General features: G+C 39.0%; 1 protein-coding gene and 1 long non-coding RNA gene across 11 annotated transcripts in view; one reads left to right on the top strand and one right to left on the bottom strand.

Moving 5' to 3' along the window:
• The window catches only part of SUPT20H (SPT20 homolog, SAGA complex component), a 48865-nt gene extending 43761 nt beyond the window's left edge, over positions 1-5104 (bottom strand). For all 10 annotated transcript variants that reach the window (XM_012465587.3, XM_012465593.3, XM_012465592.3 and 7 more), the window contains exon 1: positions 5008-5104. The gene's annotated coding sequence lies outside the window, so the exon portion shown is untranslated. The remainder of the gene's footprint in view (positions 1-5007) is intronic.
• Positions 5105-5181: 77 nt separating this feature from the next.
• Positions 5182-23770, top strand: part of LOC135268786 (uncharacterized) — a 61479-nt gene continuing 42890 nt past the window's right edge. The window contains exon 1 of the long non-coding RNA XR_010337138.1: positions 5182-5255. This is a non-coding gene — a long non-coding RNA (uncharacterized LOC135268786). The remainder of the gene's footprint in view (positions 5256-23770) is intronic.

The raw sequence follows: 23770 nt of genomic DNA on the forward strand, positions 1-23770 counted from the left end.
GCATTAGGACAAACACCTAATGCATGCAGGGCTTAAAATCTAGATGACGGGTTGATAAGTACAGCAAACCACCATGGCACATGTATACCTATGTAACAAACCTGCATGTTCTGCACATGTATCCCAGAACCCAATTTAAAAAAAAAAGATACATTCTTCAGCCTATTTGATTAAAAAAAAAAACAACAAAAAACCTCACTCCTTGGGTACATGTGTTTTTAATATTCTGTGGAAAGAGAAGGGAATTATAAACCATTTCTGAATACTAAATTATGATGGTTTTTACCAGGGCACTTGTGCATTTTTTAGTTGCAAATGAATCTGCTGCCTTTTCCATTTCTGCTTGAAAAAATAACTGATAAGCAAATTATAGATATTCAGACTTAAGTATTTGGTACTTGTCTTAAAAATAACAAAGTAAGCCCATCAAGAAAAATAGCTTCCCATATTTACTGCTAATAATAAAATTTGAACCCATAAGGTTATAATTTCAAGGGACTTTTATTTGACTGCTTTCTATTATTTAAAGGCTTCTTCTGATGAGATTGCTGGTGATATTGACAAATTGATTTTTTGATATTGTTTAGTGAAATGTACTGACATTTAAAAGATCTTTGTAACTCTGATAACTTAATTTTCCAAATGACCAATGAATGATGTTTCAAAATTATGCATAGGTAAAGACTGAGTCAAAGTTTCAGGGAGACAAATGGATTTTAAACTAACAGAATATAAAGTTCACTGATACAATTTCAAATTCACATTGAAACTTAACTTTGAAAAAAATCACGTTTTGAGTTTTGCGCAGTGTCAAAAATAAGGTGTACACTTATCTAAAATGATTATTAAAATTCTGATGTCTTAAAAAATAAAAATAAAATAAAATCTCATGGATGCATAGCTTAACAGAAACAAATCTCTATAAAGGAAAAAAGTTAAAATTGGCATATAGTATGGTATTTTCAGCTATTTACTGTGTACTGCATTAAGAGAAACAAGAAAGAAATAATTCATCAGATAAAATATTATATTTTTGTAGGAGTAACCCCATAATGCTAATTTTTCAGTCACAAAAAGATTTCCAAACTTCTCAAAGACTTTAAAAAAAAAATTTACACTGTGTTGAGTTTCTTTGTATTTAAAAGAGTAACTTGAATTAATTTTTAAGACAGCAACTCAGAGATCTAAGAACATGAGATAAGTAGCCAACTCAACATGACTTCTGAGATCTAATCTCAAGAAATGTGTGTGTATTTTTTAATAATTTTTTAAAATCAGCATTTTGTTATAATTGCATACTCACATGTAGTTGTAATTAATATTTAGGTATTTTTTACCCAATTTTCCCCAAAAGTAATATCTTGCAAAGGTGTTGTAAAAACAATTAACTTCAAAACTATAATATAATATCATAACCAGGATACTAACATTGATACAGTCAAAATATAGAATATTTCTATCACTACAATGATCCATCCTGTTGCTCTTTTATAGCTATGCCTGCTTCCTCCCCTCTCTCTTTCTCCTTAATCCCTTACAACCACTAATCTAATCTCCCTTTCTATAATTTTAGCATTTAGACAATATCATATATTCCTATTAATGGAATCATGCGATTGTAACTTTTTGGATTGGCTTCTTTCATGCAGCATAATTCTCTGGACATTCATCCAAGTTGTTATAAATATCAGTAGTTCCTTTCTTTTTATTGCTTCGTAGAATTCTGTTGTGTGATGTTTAAGAATTTGTTTAACCATTTACTTGTTGAAAGATATTTAGATTGCTTTTGGTTTTTGCCTAGTAGGAATAAAGTTGACAGTCATGTATTAAAAAAAAAAAATTCCTGCTGGGTGCTATGACTCACACCTGTAATCCCAGAACTTTGGGAGACCGAAGCCGGCAGATCACAGGGTCAGGAGTTTGAGACTAGCCTGATCAATATGATGAAACCCTGTCTCTTACTAAAAATACAAAAAATTAGCCGGTTGTGGTGCCACGAGCCTGTAGGTAGTTCCAGCTACTCAAGAGGCTGAGACAGGAGAATCACTTGAACCTGGGAGGTGGAGGTTGCAGTGAGCTGAGATCACTGCACTCCAGCCTGGGCAACAAGCCAGACTCCGTCTCAAAAACAAAAAATCATCTCAATTAGTATCCTCCAAATGCCCCAGGATACATATTCCAGATGCAGCTCCAATCCCACCAGCCCATCTCCTCTTCAAGCAAACTATGCACTCTTGAAAACCTTTTTTGTAACTACAGGAGCTCTCATCCTGACTGCACAAGAGTAACTTATGGAGCTTCAAACTGAGAGATGCCTGTGACCCACCAGCTTGAGACTGATTAAGTGGTCTAGATTGAGGCACAGGGACCCAATCCCCCCTGCCATTTTTGGAGCTCCCCAGATGAGTCAAACGTGCTGCCAGGGTTGAAGCTCACGCTGCCTAGTACAGAGATGGTGCATAACATTTGCTCTGAGATAAGACTGGGCATGGTGGCTCACACCTGTAACCCCAGCACTTTGGGAGGCCCAGGTGGGAGGATCATCTGAGCTCAGGAGTTTGAGACCAGCCTGGGCAACATAGTGAGACCTTGTCACTAAGGGAAGAAAAAAAATTAGTCCAGCATGGTAGCACACATCTGTAGTCCCAGCTACTCAGGAGGCTGAGCCAGGAGGATCACTGGAGCCTGAGAAATAGAGGCTGCAGTGAGCCATCATCACACCGCTGTACTCCAGCCTGGGTAACAGAGCAAGACCCTGTCTCAAAAAAAAATAATAATAAAATAAAATAAAAATGAATAGAAAACATACACTCTGAGAGTGATGATAAACAAAAATTATTAATCTATTCACCTAACTTCATGTAACCAGTGAAGCTGGGTGTCTACACAGCTAAAGAACAACTTCTGATGACAGAAAACAAGATTTTCCAGGTAAAACAGTTTTGCTTTGATTTTCAGTGAACCCCAAAGCTTTGGTTTTTGCCAAGCCAGATTAAAAAAAAAAAAAAAAAACTGAAAGGGCCAGGTGGGGTGTGACTCACAACAGTCGAGATGGACGGAGGCTGCCGGATGGCATGAGCCCAGGAGCAGTAGTTCCAGATCTGCCTGAGTAACATGGGGAAACTGTCTCCACAAAAACATACAGAAGGCGAGGTGCAGTGGCTCAAGTTTGTAATCTTGCACTTTGGGAGGCCAAGGCAGGTGGATCGCTTCAGTCCTGGAGATCGAGACCTAGCCTGGGCAACATGGCAAAACCACCCTCTCTACTAAAAACACAAAAATCAGCCGGGTGTGGTGGGTCGCACCTGTAATCCCAGCTACTTAGGAGGCTGAGGCACGAGAATCGCTCGAACCTGGGATGTGGAGGTTGTAGTGAGCCGAGATCTCGAACTGCACTCCAAACTGGGCAACAGAGCGAGACTCAGTCTCAAAAAAAAAAAAAAAAAAAAATTGGCCGGGCACGGTGGCTCACGCCTGTAAGGGACACCGACACGGATGGATCATTTGAGGTCAGGAGTTCCAGACCAGCTTGACCAACAATGATGAAACCCAGTCTCTATTAAAAAAAGTACAAAATTAGCCAGATGTGGTGGCACACGCCTGTAATCCCAGCTATTCGGAAGGCTGAGGCAGGAGAATCTCTTGAACCCGGGAGGACAAGGTTGCAGTAAGCTGGGATAGCGCCACTGCACTCCAGTCTGAGCAACAAGAGTGAACTCCGTCTTGGGGCCGGGGGAGGGAATTAAACAACTTTTAAAAATGAGCTAAACTCCTAATACAACAAAAGCACCATACAACTATAAATAATTTACAATCATTTACAATGAGTAAGATATTAATCTTACCCTTGAAGAGCTGAGAGGAGTTTTAAGTTGAATTTAGGTTAAGCTGAAAATTTTCTGATCACTGAATTTGAAGATGAAAATACACTACGTACTTTCGGACAGAATGTGATGACTTTAAAATTAAGATTTCTTGTCACTAAATTGGGGATGGGGGATTACTAATTTTAAATTTAAGTACTTCAGACAAAAACTAGTAACTTCATAACCTCTCACAAAGCAAATATCCTTACTGTATACAGAATTTATCACAATCTGTGAGAAAACTGTAATCATTATCATCTCCGTTTTACAGAATAAGGCAATCAGAACAACTGACTTTACTAACATCACAGACCTAAACCAGAATTCAGAACTCTCAATGTCCAATCTTAGGTCCCTTTCAATATTACAACCTTAAAACTAATCAAACCAGTATTCGTTTTCACTTTTTAAAAAAGCAAAGCATTTAAAATAAGGACCCGATTCTGCTCAGAGACGAATATGTGTTTAATTTTGATCTAACTTTATACCATGGTGATCAACCCAAATACTCTGTACTCAATTTAACTCCGAAAATCCTGCTCATTACTTTATATTTTGAGTCCTGCTAGAGACTTTGGTGCATTGTACTCAAGACGACGCGGCCCCCACTACGCGGTGGTTACGGGAGACAGCTTCCAGGACAGCTGTTCTCTAAGTTCATTTCTGAGCGCCTGGTAACCATGGCCAGTAATTAATCCAATTTTAAACGTTGCTATTAATTCTACTGATTGCCCTGATGGACCTGAGTCTTCCAACTGCAGGGGCTTTTGTCACAACTTAGGCTTTAGGTGTAAAACCGTCAACTTCACAGAGGAGCAACCAGCCTTTATGCAATATGGACACCAAGAAAACCGCCTTCGAAGATGCGCAAGGCAAAATTCTTGCCAGTGTCTGGAAATGCCCGTATCTGAAACCCAAAAGTCAAATTAAAATTAAAAGTTCGGCTCAGCCACACCACGAAAGGCGATGGAGGCGTCCGCCCAGAGGGTGGCTGCCTTGACCCCTGCCCCGGCCCGCCGGGTCTCTGGGGACCCCATCTTCTTCCAGCGGGCTCTGGGACGCGGCTCGTTCACCTCTGACCCTGGCCGGATCTCGCGCTCCTAAGCCACCGCGTTGCCAGCCGCTCGCCGGTCCCACTCACCTGCCACCGCCGACCAGCTCTGCGGGTCGCCCCGCCACTAGGCCTTAAGACTGCTCCGCCAGCTCGGCCGCAACGCTCACCCGCCCCTTCGGCGGCGCGAAGCTACACCCCCACCAACTGCCTGTTCCGGTGGCCGCACTTCCGACTGGCGGACTGGGCGGGAAATGCGGGCGGAAGGGGAGGAGCCTGGAGAGCGGGGCCGCGGCCGGGAGTCTCACGCCCTGCGTTTCGCGCCAGACTCCAGTAAGGTAGGGCTGAGGAACTCTGCTCAGGCCCGGAGTCAGAGTCCGCAAAGTGGGAGGGACGGTGTAGAAAAGATTTTAGGGAAGAGAGAACATGTTGAATTTCTAGAGTGAAAGAAACGTAGAACTAGCTTTTCTTTTTGCTTAGCACATCCGAATGGAAAAACAGCGACACTGTTACCTACATTTACTGGTCCAATGCAACGCGTACAACCTTCTGTAGTATATCAATTGCCAATTAGTTTAATGTTTTTTAAAAAATCACCCCAGAGAAGGGTTCTAAAAATTCAGAAACTGCATTACCAGCACACATTGTAAGGTTCGTTTTGCTTTGTTTATTTATTTTTGAGACAGCCTTGCTCTGTCGCGCACGCCGGAGTGGAATGGTGAAATCTCGGCTCACTGCAACCTCCGCCTCCTGGGTCAAAGTGGTTCTCCTGCCTCAGCCTCCCGAATAGCTAGGATTATAGGTGTGCACCACCACGCCCGGCTAATTTTTGTATTTTTTGTAGAAACTGTTTAACTATGTTGGCAGGGCTGGTCTTGAAGTGCTGGTCTCAAGTGACCCACCCGCCTTGGCCTCCCAAAGTGCTGGGATTACAGGCATGAGCCATCTGTTGTCCACTGCCTGGGCTGAACCTTTTTAATGAGCATTTATTATTTGCTGTTCACAATGCCAAGTGCCATGATAAATGAAAATGTGTTGGAACTAGAGGTAGTGGTTGCACACATTAAAAATCTATTAAAGTACACTGTAAAATAAAATTCAAACACATTAAGTGGTTAGTCCAATTCCTTCCTCACTCAGCCCTTGGCAAATGGCAATCAGCTTTCAAACTGAGGGAATAAAACCTTTTGGGTCAATGGGGAACTTTCTGGAAACCCTAGTGTGGGAAAAGGTCAACGTGGGTACTTCAACCATATCAGAAGGCAGTATTCAAAGAATCACTTAGCTGTTCAACCACATTCCGATAGTGCTTGCAAGTTCAACAGAAACTAGGAAACAACCACCAGAAAGAGAAAATTAGGTGACTCATGGTCACAAGCCCTCTCTCCGCACAGGACTGGGGGCAAACACTCAGCAACTCAAAATTACTTGAGGATATAAGCCCAGGTAGCCCTGGCCAACAACGGCAACCCTCTTGGACCCCTTCCATGATCTGGAAGCTTTTACTTTCTCTTGCTTAGTAAACTGCATTGCTGCTCACTCTCTCGGGCCATGAACGCTTGTTTGGAGTTCGAACACACCGTAGGGGTAAGGCTCTCTGCTCGATTCTTCGAGCAAGGGAAGCCAAGAACCTAAGACCGAAGCACAAGCTGCAAATCTGGTTACAAAACTGTGGTACCTATTACGGATATTTCATATAAATGGAATGTGTGACCTTTTGGTCTTCTTAGCATAATCTTTTGCAGGTTCACCTTGTACACCTTGTAGCATGTATCAGTACTTCATTTCTCTTTATGGCTACTATTCCACTGTACCTAGATGCCATAGTTTTACCTGTCCATCCATTGATGGATATTTGGGTTGTTTCTACTTTTGGGTTATTGTGAATGGTGATGCTATGAACATTTCTATACAAGTATTTGTTCCAGTCCCTGTTTTCAATTCTTTTGGGTGTAAACATAGTGGAACTTCTGGGTCTTAAAGTAATTCTATGTGAAAATATTTGAGGAACATGTAAACAAATGTTTCTACTGCAGCTGAACCATTTTATATACCAAGAGCATTGTCAGAGGATTCCAATTTCTCCACATCTTCATTAACACCGTAATTTTATATTCATTTGATAGTAACCATCCCAAAGGGTGTGTAGTGGTCTTTTATTGTGGGTTTGGTTCACGTTCTCTAATGACTAGTTATGTTGAGCATCTTTTCATGCTGTTATTGGCCATTTGTATATCTTCTTTGGAGATCTCTCTATTCAAGGTCTTTCCCCATTTTTTTTAAATTTTTTTAATTTTTTTTTTCTTCTTTTTCTTTTTTTCCTTTTTTTTCTTTCACTACATCTCCTCCTCATGGCTTTCCCCATTTTTAAATTGAGTTGTTTTTCTTTTTGTTGTTGAAGTTATGAGTAGTTATATATTCTGGATATTAGACCTTATGAGATGTATCATTAGTGGATACTTTCTCCCATTCTGTAGGTTGTCTTTTCACTTTCTTGATAATATCCTCTTGTGTCCAAACGTTTTTAATTTTGATGAAGTCTAATTTATCTATTTTGTTATCTGTGCTTTTGGTGTCGTAACCAAGAATCCATTGTGCAAGCACACTAGCCCTCATGTCTCTTCTTATAAGTATACTAATCCTATTGGATAAGGGCCCTGCCATTATAATCTTCTTAAACCTTAATTACTTCCTTATAGATCTTATCTCCAATACAGTGCCATTAGGGTTTGGGGCTTCACATACGAATTTTGTGGAGATACAATCCAGTCCACAGACTTCTGTACTGCTGTAATTTATGTCCTTATTGAATACAAAATACATTTATACCACCCCAACAGTCTCAAAAGTCTTAACTCATTCCAGCATCAACTCTAAAGTCTGAAGTCCAAAGACTCATCTAAATATCACCTAGAAGAGGTGAGAGTGAGACTTGAGAGATGATTCATCTGAAGCAAAATTTCTCTCCAGCTGTGAAACTGTAAAACCAGGCAAATTATTTGCTTCCAAAATACAGTGGCAGAACATGACAGGTCCCAAGCTAGCAAGGCAAATTCCAGTAGATTTTAAGGCTCAAGAATAATCTATTTTGATTCAGTGCCCAGTCTTCCAGACTTACTGGGATGGTGGCCCTGCCTTCTGGACCCTAGGTGGATGCCGTGCCCCTCCCCACACTCTGCCAGGAATGCTCTCCCAGGCAGGGTCTTATCCCCCAAATTTGCTAGGTAATAGCCTTGATAACATCTGAATTACTTTGAGATCATTCTCCCCATAAAGAATAGTGTAGGTTCGCAGCTGGATAGCTCTATTGTCCTGTCCTGTAGAATCTAGGATGTAAAAGCCTTACATCATTTTTGTCTTGTCTGCATCCACTTCAGTTGAAACAGGCAGTGTTTCTGCTCATAAAATCTCATAATTTATTTATCAAATGATAGTCTAGCCACACCTTTGGTGTTCTCTTTAGAATATACTTTCTCATTTTTTGCAATATGACAGGTAGAGAATTTTCTAAATAAGTTTTGGTTCCTTTTTGCTTAATAATTTCTTCTTTCACTCATCTCTCTCCTCTTGCAATTTACTATAAGCATTCAGGAAGACCCAAGTCACACTTTCAACATTTTGCTTAAAAATCTCAGTTAAACATTCAATTTTATTATTCACAAATTCTGTCTTCCAGAAAACACTAGAACACAAGTCAGCCAAGTTATTTGCCACTGTATAACAAGGATTGCCTTTCTTCTGTCTTCCAGTGACCCATTCTTCATTTCTATCTGAGACCTCATAAGAATGGCCTTTAACATCGATTTATTTACCAAAATTTTGTTCATGATTATGTTTTCTCTAAGAAGATGGAGTTTTTTCTCTTCAACTGTATTTCTGAGTTCTTACCAGAATTGCCTTTAACATCCATGTTTCTAGCATGGGAATCTAGGCTTTTTCTAGCATGCACCTCAAACTTCTTTCAACCTCTACACATTATCTAGTTCCAAAGCCGCTTTCACATTTTTAGGTTCTATTAAAGCAACACCCAACTTCTTGGTAGCAAAAATATCTCTTAGCTTGCTTAAACCACTATAACAAAATACTATAAACTGAATGGCCTAAGCAACAGAAATTTATTTCTTATAGTTCTGGAGGCTGTGAAGTTCAAGATCAAGGTGCTTGCCAGTTTGGTTTCTGTTGAGGACTCTGACTGGCAAGTAGATGGCCACCTTCTTTCTGCATTCTCATATGACAAAGGAAGGAGGAGAAGGAAAGGGAAAGAGACAGAGACACACATATGTAGAGAAAGAGATCTGGTGGGTTTTTTGGTTTGTTTTGTTTTTTATAAAGATACTAATCTATAGGATCAGAACTCCACTCCTGTGATGCATTTAACCTCAGTTACCTTCTTATAGGTCCCATCTCCAAATACAGTGACATTGGGGGTTTGAACTTCAATATGTGAATTTTTAGGGGACAAATTCAGTCCTTAGCAAATGCTATTATAAATGAAATTGTTTATTAATTTTCCAGATTGCTCATTGCTGATGTGTAGAAACACAGTTGATTTTGGGGTATTGTCTTAGTCCATTTTCTGCTGCTGTAACAGAGTACTACAGACTGGGTAATATATAATAAACAGAAATTTATTGCCTCATGGTTCTGGAGACTGAAGAGTCCAAGATTGAAGGGCTGGCATATGATGAGAGCCTACTTGGTATGTTATCCCATGGTGGAAGGGCAAAGAGAGGGCCGAGAGCAAGGGATCAAACTTAAAGCCTCCAGTCATTTTACAGTTGGCATTAATCCATTCATGATGGTGGAGACCTCATGACCTAAACAACTTACATTAGGCTCTACTACCCAACATCATTGCATTATGAATTAAGTTTCTAGCACATGTTTTTGGGGGGATATATTCAAACCATAGCAAGTGTTGATCTTGTACTCTGAAAATTTACTTATTAGCTCTAATAGTTTTGTATGTGTGCATACATGTATATATTCTTTAGTATTTCTATATATAGAATCATGTAATCTGTGAACAGAGATAGTTATACTTTTTTTCTCCCAATTTGAACTCATTTATTTCTTTTCCTTAGTTAATTGCTCTGACTAGAGCCATCCCTTCATTTTAAATATTTTGCTCACGTGATTATGGAATCTGGCAAGTCTGAAATCTGTTGGGCAGCTGAGTAGGCTGGAAACTCAGGCAAGAGTTGATGCTGCAGTCTTGAGGCAGAATTTCTTTTTCTCTGAGAAATCTCAGATTTTGTTCTCAAGGCCTTCAGCTAATTGAAAAAGTTCCATCCACTTTAGGTAAAGATTAATCTACTTTACCTAAAGTCAACTGATTATAGATATTAAATACATCTCCAAAATACCTTCATAGCAACACCTAGAGTAATGTTTGATTGTGTACTGTAACCTAGCAAAATTGACATGTAAAATGAACCATCACATTCAATGTGGTAGATAGTAGTATTAGTTCACAGGATTTTTAAAAATTTTTATTTCTTACTTTTCTTCCAATGGCTTCATTGTGGGCAGAGTATACTTCTTCATGGTGATTTGCATGTGGCTGTGTGACTAGCAGATGAGGATAACTAGAAGGGTCTTAGAGAGAAGCAGAAGGCATGTGTGTTCTGAATCCTCTGTATGTATGTGTGTGTTTCTGCAAGCAATGATACAGAATCCAACTTGAAAGGGCTCCTGCTGGCAAATGAAGGTACAACTGGAACATCAAGGAGACTCAGAAAGATTTTTTTGACTGAAATGGTTTGAAATATATCAAAAATATCAAAAAACATAAATTTCAATGCTTTTATAAAACCTCTTGCTGGTCACATTGAGGATTGCTAGGCACAAACTCATTATTCTGAAATTGCTTTTTAAAAAGTTTTTCAAACCAAATTTTTTGCTTTCCTACACAAACTGAAATTCAGAGTTGATAGAGGAAAACCTTTTTTTTTTTTTTTTTAAGAGAGAGTTTCGCTCTTTTTGCCCAGGCTGGAATGCAATGGTGCAAACTCACTGCAACCTTGCCTCCTGGGTTCAAATGATTTCCCTGCCTCAGCCTCCTCAGTAGCTGAGATTACAGGTGTGTGAAACTACACCCAGCGAATTCTGTATTTTTAGTAGAGATGGGGTTTCACCATGTTGTCCAGGCTGATCACGAACTCCTAACCTCAGGTGATCTAATCTGCCCGCCTCGGCCTCCCAAAGTGCTGGGATTACAGGCATAAGTCACTGCGCCTGGCCTGGGGAAAACTTTTTAATAAAAAAATTTCAGTGAATAAATGAATAAGAAATGATGGAATATCACCATTTTGCAACCCGTAAGAAAATAATGCTTCTAGGGAATAATTATTAATGGTTGCCAAATAACCAAATGGGTGGAAGGTTGAAAGGGAACTTAGTAATTATCCACTTTATAGTGGATCAGGCTGACAATACGTGGCTAATCTTAATAACACCAAAAGTGAGATGATCAAAGATTATGTGCTATGTGCTGTACTATATAAATAGTACTTTATAGTATTACTGTTTATGAAGTATTTTTACAAAAAAACATAAATCTGAATTTAATCAAGCCTCTAGATCTAACTGCCAGTGTACTTGAAAAAAAGAGGCACAGAGTAACATGTTAAGTGCTCTTTCAGTGACCAGCAGTGGTGGTGGAGAAGACCCACCCAAGTCTGGCTGTGTTGGGTACTTGTAATGCAGATAACTCATCAGGAGCCTTACTTTCCTCTGGTGCTGTCAGTGCTGTTGCCTTGAGCTCCCCCTACATTAGTGGGTCCTTGATTTTAGAGTTGAAGACTTGGCTGCCTGGCTCTGCTCTGAATGAAATTATTTTCTTATGAATGTCACTCTGTCCCTCTAAGTAAAATTTCAATGCCACCAAAGAAATAGCACTCGAAGATAAATCCTCTCAGCAAGGCAGTTTACTTCTATAGAAGGGTGTGGCTCACGGATGGAGCAATGGTGGCTGCACACCTGGACAAGGAGGGGAAGGGGTACTTATGGCTGATGGGGGTCACCCCTACTGCTGTGTTGTTCCCCTATTGCCTAGGGTTAGACTGCACAAGCTAGACTAATCCTGATTGGCTATTTTAAAGAGAGCAGGGGTCCGAGCTGGACTGGCAAGGTGGGTGGTTTGGTGGGAAGGACAGTTACGGGTGGGTCAGAGCAGGTAGCCAGGGGTGACCTAGGTCAAACAAGGTGACCAGAGCAGGTGACTGGAGCAAGTGACTGAAGCAGGTGACTGGGATGAGTCAGGATGGAGCTGCAGGCCAGGGCAACAGATGTGAACTACTGATTAGAACTGGTGGAGAAAGTTGTTTACTGGAACTACATGGAAGTGAAACTTTAAAATAGAAAATTAAAGAATAAGAGAGCTGAACATACTGACATACTGATTCTTTGAAGAGAAACTTGGGGTTCACTATATCTAACACCTCCTTCCCTAATGCTTGCCTCTCTGGTACCATTGCTACTGATGTCACAGCTTCTTTTCTAGCTCAAGTCACTCCTCCCAGGACAGGGCAGGTGCAAGTGCAGGCAGAGAGAGGGGGGTTGCAGCAGTATGTGAGGAGGCCCTACCTGCTGTCTTGTGGACAGCTGTTCATGACAGGTGTGCCAGCCACAGCCATGGCAATGGAAAGACAAAGCCTTCTGTCCTGCCTGACTCCCCTCTCCAGCTGCTTTCCACACTTCCCAAACCTGGATCATGTCATATGCCCCCTGTTACATTTTTTTGAGCTCCTAGTGTCCATAAAAGGAAGTCTGCATTCCTAATATGATGTTTAGTCCCTCCATGGTCTGAGCCTATCCATATTTCTAGACAGTCTTCCGTGATAGCTCCTTTACATCCTGCTGTCTTGCTGCCTGCATTGTCTATCTTGTTATAAGCTTTTATTTCTCTCTCGATTTATTTTTTTAACTAATGATTTTCCTTTATCTGGCATTTTCTTTTTTAATAAATTTGTCTGTTGAATCTTATACCAGCCTGCTTCACTACATAAATGTTAATACCTCTCAGGGACTTTCTGGGATTTCTTCCAGTTGAAAAAGCATCTGTAACGTCGCCAGATGCTTTTTTTTCCCTTTGAGATGGAGTTTTGCTCTTGTCTCCCACACTGGAGTATAATGGTGTGATCTCATTTCACAACCTCCGCCTCCTGTGTTCAAGCAATTCTCCTGCCTCAGCCTACCTAGTAGCTGGGATTACAGGCTCTCACCACCACACCTGGCTAATTTTTTTGGGGGGCCAGGGGCATGGAGTCTTACTCTGCTTCCCAGGCTGGAGTGCAGTGGTGTGATTTTGGCTCACTGCAACCTCCGCCTCCCGGGTTCAAAATTCTCCTGTCTCAGCCTCCCAAGTAGCTGGGACTACAGGTGCCTGCCACCATGCCTGACTAATTTTTGTATTTTTAGTAGAGATGACGGAGTTTCACCAGCTTGGCCAGGCTGGTCTTGAACTCCTGACTTTAGGTGATCCACCCGCCTCAGCGTCCCAAAGTGCTGGAATTACAGGCATGAGCCACCATGCCTGGCATCCAAATGTTTTATTTTAACTAAGGTGGCCAAAATAATGTCTCATTAATATTTCTCTCAGTTCCCCTAACTTTAGGTAAGATTTCTTCCTAACTCTGGGCCACTGACCTCCCTTTCCTTAGATCATTTACTATAAAAAATTTGTAGGCTCTTTTTTTGCTCCTTTGAGATATAATTTTTAAAAAATGCCTGTTACCAATTCTACAACCCTGGAATGTCTTTCTTAAGGACTTGAGGGCCATCTCCTTGTGATGTAATAATCAAGGAAGATAGAGCCCCTGTCTCCAGTTTCTGTGGGAGGGCAGTAACCAACTTCAGAGAGTGCTTAGCTCTAAGTTATAATAGTACCTCCTATCACAAAGATACAGGAAAGTTAGTGTTTTTTTTTAGGTAAGGCCAGTTAACATAGACGGCCTACTATCCCCTACTCCAGCTTTTAAAACCTCTCCTGCTAAACTTCTGTACATCAATAAAAGGCAACCAACAGAATGAGACAAACATATTACCAATCATATATTTGATATATATAAAATAAGAATATGTAAAGAATGTCTACAGCTCGACAACAAAAAAACCAAATAACCCAATTTAAGAATGGGAAAATAATTTGAATAGACATTTCTCCAAAGAAACGGTACAAATGGCCAATAAGCACATGAAAAGGTGCTTAACATCACTAATCATTAGGGAAGTGTGAATCAAAACTGCAATGAAGTACCACTTTATATTCATTAGGATGACTATTACCAGAAGAACAGAAAATAACAAGTGTTGTCAAGGATGTGGAGAAATCTGGATATTTGTACCTTGCTAGTGAGAATATAAATTGTGTAGCTGCTGTAGAAAATAGCATGGTTGTTCCTCAGAAAGTTCAGCACAGAATTACCATGTGATCCAGCAATTCTACTTCTAGGTATATACCCAAAGGTGTATAGGGAACGCTGGATGGAGAGAGGCAGGAATGATGTTGACTTCAAAACACTTCGTGAAGGACTAATTAACCTGTAAGCAAAAAAAAAGAAAAAAAAATCTAAAGGAGGCAAGGGAGGGGCCAACAAGTGAAAAGGTGGGGAGAGCAGCAGGAGAGATGAGTGAAACCACATTCAGAAACAGTGAGGAGACCAATGGACTCAATGGTGAGTTAACAAAGGTGAAATAAATGCCTCTAAGGATGTCATCACCAGCTGCTGATGCCAGGATGTCTGGTTGCTCAAGGTGTTATCTGGGACTGAAGAAACATAGGCTTTCCCCTCTTTTTTCCTGAAACCCCCCCTCTTTTATCTTTTGACTACGTAAAAACTTCATGCTGCTTTTTTTTTTTTTAAATGGAGTTTCACTTTTTCACCCAGGTTGGAGTGCAGTGCTCTGGGGTCACTGCAACCTCTGCCCCCCAGGTTTAAGCAATTCTCTTGCTTTAGCCTCCAGAGTGGCTGGGATTATAGGTGCCCGCCACCACACCTGGCTAATATTTGTATTTTTAGTAGACATGGGGTTTCGCCACGTTGGGCAGGCTGGTCTCGAACTCCTGACCTTGAGACCTTGAGTGATTCACCTACCTTGGCCTCCCAAAGTGCTGGGATTACAGGTATGAGCCACCGCGCCCAGTCCCTGCTTCTTTTTGTTAAGATGGATTTGAGAAATCTTGCTCTCCTGCCTTCTTGCTTTGACCAAATCAAATAAATCTTTCTCAGTCTCCGAGCACCCATGTGTCAGTGTTTGGCATCAATTGCATATCAGGTATATGAGCCTGAATTTGGGGTTTTATGACACTCTGATGATGTCCCATCTCATTAAAAATTCTATCATCCCCTAATTATCCCACATCCCCACTGCCTTTCTGAGCTCATCTCTACTTTGTCCCTCATTCACTCCACACTAGCCTCTTTTCTGTTCCTAAAAACAGGGTCTTTGCATCTGTAGTTTTAAAAATTCCAAGTGTAAATAGTTAACTACATATATCTAAGAGATAATTTAAAAAAGTAATCATATCAGTATCATACTTTCAAAGTGAACTATAATTTTGTAGTACCATATAATATCGTCAGTTTACGTTTCCTTAATTTTCACGATAACAAAAAAAGTTTGTTCAAATCAGCATCAAAACAAGGTCCACACATAGCATTAGCTTATATGATAGTTTTAATCTGTAAGTATCGTAGGACATTTTAAATCTATAATAATAAAACTTTTCATTGTTTTAATCTATAATAATTTTCTCTTCTGCCACATTTCTTATGTTCTTTTGTGCAGTAGAACTTCCCACATTCTATCTTAGTGGCATCTAACATGTTTACCTACCTTTTTATTTCCTCTAAACTGCTTTTTGGACCTAGACACTAGATAAGATTCAGGATTGATTTTTGTTTTTTGCAGAAGTATTTCATAGGTGGAACTGGATTTTGCCTTTTGCATTATACTAGGAAGGTTATAATGTTGGGCTCTTTCTTTTTTTTTGTACGATTATGACTAGTTGATCCAGGTATTGAATTAATTCAATTTCGCCACTAGAGGTCAGGCTTGATTTAAGAATAGCTATTGAACTCGATGAAAGATGTAGACAATTTTTGATCCGTGAAGGAGTAGAAAAATCTTTATTATGAATGAGATGTCATTACTAGGAATTTCTGCCTAAACCTTTTTTGATTCTTTTATTTTTATTTTTATTTTTTTTGAGACAGAGTCTCGCTCTGTCGCCAGGCTGGAGTGCAGTAGCGCGATCTCGGCTCACTACAACTTCCGCCTCCCGGGTTCAAGCAATTCTCCTGCCTCAGCTTCCCGAGTAGCTGGGGCTACAGACGCGAGCCACCACACGCAGCTACTTTTTATATTTTAGTAGAGACGGGGTTTCACTATGTTGGCCAGGATGGTCTCGATTTCTTGACGTCGTGATCCGCCTGCTTTGGCCTCTCAAAGTGCTGGGAGTACAGGCGTGAGCCACCGCGCCCAGCCTTTGATTCTTAAATACACAAATGTTGGTTCCTTTAAAGGTCAAATACAGGCTTTGCAATATAATTTTTCTATCATTAACCATTATCACTATTCTACAATTCTGTTTACTAGATTTAAATACTGCTCTATCCCAGTCATTTAACTCAGTTTATAAGCTGCTTTAGCTATCTTCAATACTCCAGTTAAAATGGCAAAATGGGAAGGTTAGGACAGTGAGAAAAATAGTGGTTAAATCAAACATGAAAAAAAGTACTGAGCAGCAAAGAAGAGGAGAAAGTCAGGTGAATTCACAAAACTGTGGCTGCAGCAGGAGGCAAGCAGTGCTACTTATCTGGGACTGTCTTTAGGCCCATCTCTCACAGCTGTATCCACAGCTTTGTGTGAAACATGCCTTGCTCTTGGCTGGTCAGCCCTGTGAGTCCAAAGATGTTCTTCAGTTTAACTATATTGAGAAGTTAAGAGTAGGGATGATGGTAGAGGTAGATTTATGTTGTTGGTGTTTTCAAGAACAACAGATGAGTACAATGATAGCAAGAATACACACATTTTTAGAATCTTATCTTTTCTTCAGTTATAGTCTGAGAGGTGTGGAAAAACCTGAACTAAACTCAGATAATTGGCAGTTTAGATTCTGACCCTGTCTCATTGAGGCATCTTGTAACATGACCACTTTGAGCTTCTGCTTAGACACATGTAAAATAGGACCAATAAAACCTAGAGCGTCCAGGGAGCTTGCAAGGACTGGGTTTTCTTATCTCATTGGCTGCTTCTATTTAGTCTTCCTTGCTGGGTCCTGTGCATAGTCCCATCCTCATTTTGTTTTAATTGCTGAATAATATTCCATTGTATAGATATATCATCTTTTATTTACTCATCAGTTGACAGACTTTGGTTTGTTTTCATTTTTTGGCTATTTTAATTAATGCTGTTATGAACATTCATGTACAAGTTTTTGTGTGCACAGGTTTTCATTTCTCTTGGGTATATACCTAGGAGTGAGATTGCTGGGTCATATGGTAACACTATGTTTAACCTTTGGAAGAAATGCCAGGCTGTTTCCCAAAGGGGCTGCATCATGTTACATTCCCATCAGCAATGAATGAAGTGGTTTCAATTCTTTCATATCCTACTAATATTTGTTGTTATGTATCTTTTTTTAAATATTTATTGTAGCTATCCCAGTAGTTGTGAAGTGATATCTCATTGTGGTTTTGGTTTACATTTCCTTGATAGCTAATGATGTTAAATATCTTTTCATGTGCTTATTGGCCACTTGTATATCTTTGCAGAAATATCTATTCAGATCTATTGCCCATTTTAAAACTGGGTAATAAAAAGAAAAAAAGAAAGAAAGAAAATCTAAGTGTATTAGGTGAAACAAACAAACAAAAACTGGCTAATTTGTCTTTCTAGTGTTGAGTTGTAAGAGTTTTCTGTTCTGGATACTATCCCTTATTAGATATGTGATTTATAAATATTTTCACTCATTTTGAGAGTTGCCGTTGCCTTTTTATTTTCTCAGTAGTCATTTGAAAGATAAAAATGTTTAATTTTGATAATGTTGAGTTCATTTATTTTTTTCTTTTGTTACTCGTACTTTTGGTGTCTTATCTAATAAACTATTGCCTAATACAAGGTCACAAAGATGTACACTTAATTTTTTTTCTAAGAGTTTTATAGCTGCCATCTCCAGCTTTTGTCTTGGAAACTATTGGTAAGATCTTCAGATTCAGGTGAACTATCACACAATTCCCATAACCTCTTGGTGTGCAGATAAATGTTTAACAACCAATTTTATGAAAAAAAGTGTATGTGTATCTGTGTGTACATAAGTTATTACAGATTTTACTGCTTAAAAGGAAGTGTAGCATGCAATTTACAAATAATAATAAAATGTACTCTGAATTGCAAATATCATATGCCACATATCACAAATGCTTTCACTAATTTTTGCTGAACTCTTATACCATAGCCAACCTATAGTTGCCATACATCCATGACTAGGTAAATTGAGTTACATCCTAATCCAATTAGCCTTTCTTCCAATAAACTTACTGTCACTAAAATCAATATATTGTCTAGTGTTAAATGATTTCTCATCCTATACAAATTATATTTATTAAATTGAAATATTTTTCAACCTTAGCACAAATCAATTTTTGATTTATAGTGTTTGCTGATTTTCATGGTATAAATACTCTCATCATAATTGATTTCAAGCTATTAACATGACATTACTGAACACAGAACTGGGAAAAGATGCACAGTAGCACCCCAGTATATAGTATTTATACCATAAAGATACAATAGAAATCAATGACCTCAAAGCCAAAGATAATAGAAAATGTGTAATATAATAATAAAGTAAGAAAAATGTAATAAATTATGTAGCAAAGTAAACACTTGGTATCCATGGTATCCCTTGGTGTTTGTGGGGAATTGGTTCGAGGAACTTGAGGGTATCAAAATCTGTTGATGCTCAAGTCCCTTATATAAAATAGCATGGTATTTGCACCTACATACATCCTGTTGTGTACTTAAATCATCTCTAGAGTACTAATACCTAACATAATGTAAATGTTATGTAAATAGTTACTATATTGTATTCTTTTTTATTTATATTTTTTCTTATTGTTGTCTTGACATTTTTAATGGTTTTTTCTTTTTAATATTTTGGATCTTTGGTTGGTTGAGTCCATGAATGCAGAACTCACAGACATAGAGAGTGTAGTAAGCTGGCACAGGTGGTTTTTATGCTTTGAGAAAGCAACATCAGATTATTAAAAGATTCTAATGTTCAGTAAGTACAAAAAGTCAATTACAGAGTTTATAAATTAATTGGATAACTAATTCTATTCCATCCATGAATTTATTAATTTATTAAATGTAATAAACACCATATTACATTTAAAAAAGCACGACTCTTGGAGTTGTGAAGTCATATTGAATTTAATTCAAATCCCTGCTTGTAAAGATTAAATGATATTTATGTTTTTATCTTCTATCTATCTATTTGTCTATCTATCTATCTGTCTTGAATAAATAATATTAAAATAAAACATGGCCCATGTTTTCAAGAAGCTTCCAGTCTCATGAGGAAGTAGAAGACAAATTAGTGGTCCCAGTTCAGTATGATTATAGTGTGTATAGAAGCTATGTCAGTAGGTAGAGGGAATCTAAATCAGACAGAGAGGTAGGGAGGGTAAGGGAGAACTCAGAGAGGTGATACTTAACTTTGATTCTTAAGGCCATATGGTGTTAAGTGTAGGAAAAATGACTGAAGGTTATTTTAATGAGAAGAAATTAAATATATGTGAGCAGGAGGCTTGAAGTGGCAGTACAGTTGACCTTCTGTATCTGTGGGTTCCACATCTGTGAACTCAGTCAACCATGGATTGAAAATATTTGGAAAAATCACCCCAAATAAGACAACAGCAAAACTAATACAAGTAAAATAATAATATGTACAGTATAACAAGTATTTACCAGCATTTACATTGTATTAGGTATTATCAGTACTCTAGAGATGGTTTAAAGTATTTGAGAGGATGTACACAGGGTTATATGCAAATGCTGTGCTATTTTATACAAGGGACTTGAGCAGCCACAGATTTTGGTATCCTTGGGGTTCCCAGAACCAATGGATACCAACGGACTACCAAACTCTAAAAGCTTAGCAGACATACCTCAGGGGTAAGGCAATTCTGCTAAATATTCAGACAAATAAAAACAAAACCAAACAAACACATATTTGGTTACACCTTTATCCAAGGACAATGGAAGCCATTCTGATTCAGATTTTCTTCTTCATCCTATTTTTTTTCAGATGAAGTTGCGCTCTCTCACCCAGGCTGCAGTGCAGTGGTGTGATCTTGGCTCACTGCAACCTCCCCTTCCTGGGTTCAAGCGATTCTCCTGAGTCAACCTCTCCAGTAGCTGGGATTATAGGCATGCGTCCCCATGCCCGGCTACTGTTTGTATTTTTAGTAGAGATGGGGTTTCACCATGTTGGTCAGGCTGGTCTCGAACTTGTGACCTCAAGTTATCCACTTGCCTTGGCCTCCCAAAGTGCTGGGATTACAGGTGGGAGCCACTGCACCAGGTCTATATTTTCTTAGCTAAATTCACCATTCGAGTGTTTCTGGCAGGTGAACTAGGTCCCTTTTCTTCCACAACTCCATCTAATTTCTGCCAAAAAAGTTATGATAGAAAGTAAGGTAGAAATAATCAATCTTCTTTCACATTAATTTTTAAATTTAAAATTTGAATATTCTTAGTAGGTAGCAAGTTCTTTGAGGTCACTGATATATTTTATTTCACTTTACATTATTATTTCAGTCCCTCTCAGTGACATGCCTTGTTCAATGCTTACAAAGGAAAATGTTAGTGATTCTGAATAGAGAAATTTAGAGACTTCTTACAGTATGCAAGTACATGGTTCACAAGAACAGTACTTCTAGAGGAAAATTATCTGAACTTTTAAAATTATGATCTGAGTTAGGATACACCAGAGTTAATAAAGAAACATGAAATAAGAACTAACAGAGACTAGAAATGCTGACCTCCTAATAGTAGAAAATGAAAAGACAATAAATCGATAAATGAGATAAAGTAGATTCACTTTGGCCTATGGTAAACAATATTTCCTTTACATTTTTTGAAGTAGGGAGTAAATACCTTGTTACATGAGCAGGGGTCTAGGTCCCTAGAACAACAATCTATGAACATTTACAATGGGGTAGGAAAAAAACACAGAATTTCCAGCTAGAAGACCTACATTTGAATTTCATCTTCAGTATTTGTCAGCTGTTTGACCTCCCTCAATTTCAGTCTGTGTTTTGTCACTTGTGAAAAAGAAATTGTTCTCGTTGTCGTTGTCATCATCATCATCAGTTTCCTCACAGGATGATTAGAAAGAGCAAATAACATAATGTATGGGACAGTATTTTGTAAATAGTGAAGTTCTCAGGAACCATGTTGTTGTTGGTTGTTGGCTCTGGAAGGAATCTGTTGTTCCAAGATCTTCTGTTCTCTGACTTAAATTCACATTCTGCTCTCACAGGTGAGTTTCAATCAGGGCAAGATCTAAGATGGTTCTCCCAGGTCAGCACCTGGGAAGCATGTGTGACTGACTAGTCTTAGGCAGTAATTCAGGAGACGAGGATAGGACCAAAGCTACCCAAGTCTATCTATCTCTCAGGAAAATAATGAAATGAGCCTGAAGGAGGAGATGTGGAGACAGCACAGGAATTGTAAAGGCTGAGAAGAAAATAGTAATTCTGGAGTTGATTTCTACAGATGTACAGGACCAGGGAGGGCACAAAGCTGCCCGAAGTTTTCTTTAAATATTATGGTTTCTGGAGCTGGAGAGATACAGGTTGCTAGATGTCCTAACTTAGGAAAGCAGCTCTGCTCCCAACTACCTTCTTTGATATATTTTGATAATGGGCAGATGGCCCAATAGTAATTTTTTGTTGAACAATTTTGTTTTAAAATAAAAATAGCTGCTAGAATATTTAAGATTGGGAGATACCAAATCAATGACCCTTCAGTGTGTGCACATTTGATAAAGGTTTTTTTTTCATTTGGCCATATTCTCAGTTCTCAGAAAACAAAAGTTGATCGGTATTTTATCTTTCAAGTAACTTTTTCACAGAAAAGCTCAAAATTTTAGAGATAGTGAGGGACTGTGTTAAGGAAAAAACCTGTCTTCCCAGGTCCACAAGGGGCGTGGTTTCAAAGGCAAGAACTTGCGAACGCCACGCCTTCATCCACCTCCCCATCCAGGAACCTACAGTTCTTAGTCTAACTTTATGGAGGCTAGGGATAGGTAAAATTCCAGGTGTGCTCCTTTGTTAAAAAAGCCTGTGAAAAACTCTGGGAGGAAGGGCCTCTGTTCTGGGCCGGACAGCCAATCCAGCATCAGAGTCAAAGATCACTCCAGAGGAAGTTTGAAAGAACCCCTCTGATCGGACAAGAAGATGAATGGGGCAGGAATAACTTCAAAGTTAAAACCCCACTGCCCTCTACCTGTGCGGATTTTCCTCTCTGGGATCCCTTCCCACAACAACCTGGGAGCTGTCTTTCCCTCTCTACCTGTTCGGATATCCCCTTCAGATTCCCCCTCCCATGGCAGCATGGGAGCTGTTTCTCTTTCTCTCTCTCTCTCTCTCTCTCTCTCTCTCTCTCTCTCTCTCTCTCTCTGCGCCTAATAAATCACTTTCTGCTGAACTCTTTGGGTCCGTGATATTTACACAAACGGTAAGCTGGCCAGGGCCTTTTCCCCATTCCTGGGGCAAGTGAGCCCAGGAATCTGGGACACCCAGTTACAATAGTTTATGTTGTTAATGTTTATATGAAATTTACAAAACAGTGGAGTTTTAAGTTTTAATATTTGCATAATTAGTTTAAAATAGTATTAAATATCATGTCTATTAATTTTATTTTTTATAATTTATTCACCCAACAACTAGTTAGACGCACTATTTTGTACCAGTAATTGCCTTGTAGCCCAAGGATGAAAAGTGGGGCTTCTGTCTTGATGGATCAACTATGATGTAATTCCATATTTGATAGAATGGATCTATATATAAAGTAATGTGAACAAAGGAGTAGACATTTACGTTGGAAAGTATGAGAAAGCCCTTTGTCTGAGCACATGAAAATCAGAAACGTGAGTGCCTTAAGAAAGATGGGGACTTATAGGTCTTTCAGCGGTCATACATTAAAAACATATACAAAGTCTGTTAAGAAGAAGGTTAGAGGAGATTAGCTATTAGATGACAAGATTATCTTAAAATTGAAAGAGATTTGAGCCTGTTTGTATTCTGCACGGAGCAAAAGATTCCATATACCAGAAAAGAAAATCTTTGCCATCATTTAATAGGTTCCCTGAGTATGTTAGAGGGAAGGGATTAAAAAGAGTAAACCAAAGTGGGAAGTAAAATAGCCTGCAAGGAGTCCTTGGAGTGACTGATGGATAAACACTCTGGCATGTTTGTATTTGAAATGGGGAATATGTTAAGCACCTGGAATTTAGTTAATCCTGTTTCCCAAAGCAGTAACGATCTCCTTATTAGCATAGAAATTGAGGAAGCCAAACAAAGACAGACTGCTAACACTGAGCCTGAATAGTCTTCTTTTGCATCAGAGACACAGAGCTAAAGTTGTCTGTTTTGGAATTTAAGAAACATATCTTTCCCTTTTAATTGTCTCATATACAGAGACTGTTAATATAAATATGATACACCTGAATTGGAAGTTATAAAATATGACTTTTGTAATAAGAGAGGAATTAACATGGCTAGTAAAAAGAACTTTGTGGCTTATGCCTGTAATCCCAGTACTTTGGGAGGCCAAGGAG

Source organism: Aotus nancymaae, unplaced genomic scaffold (genome assembly GCF_030222135.1).
Source record: "Aotus nancymaae isolate 86718 unplaced genomic scaffold, 86718_ANA_hifiasm-v0.15.2.pri h1tg000043l, whole genome shotgun sequence".
NCBI lineage: Eukaryota > Metazoa > Chordata > Mammalia > Primates > Aotidae > Aotus > Aotus nancymaae.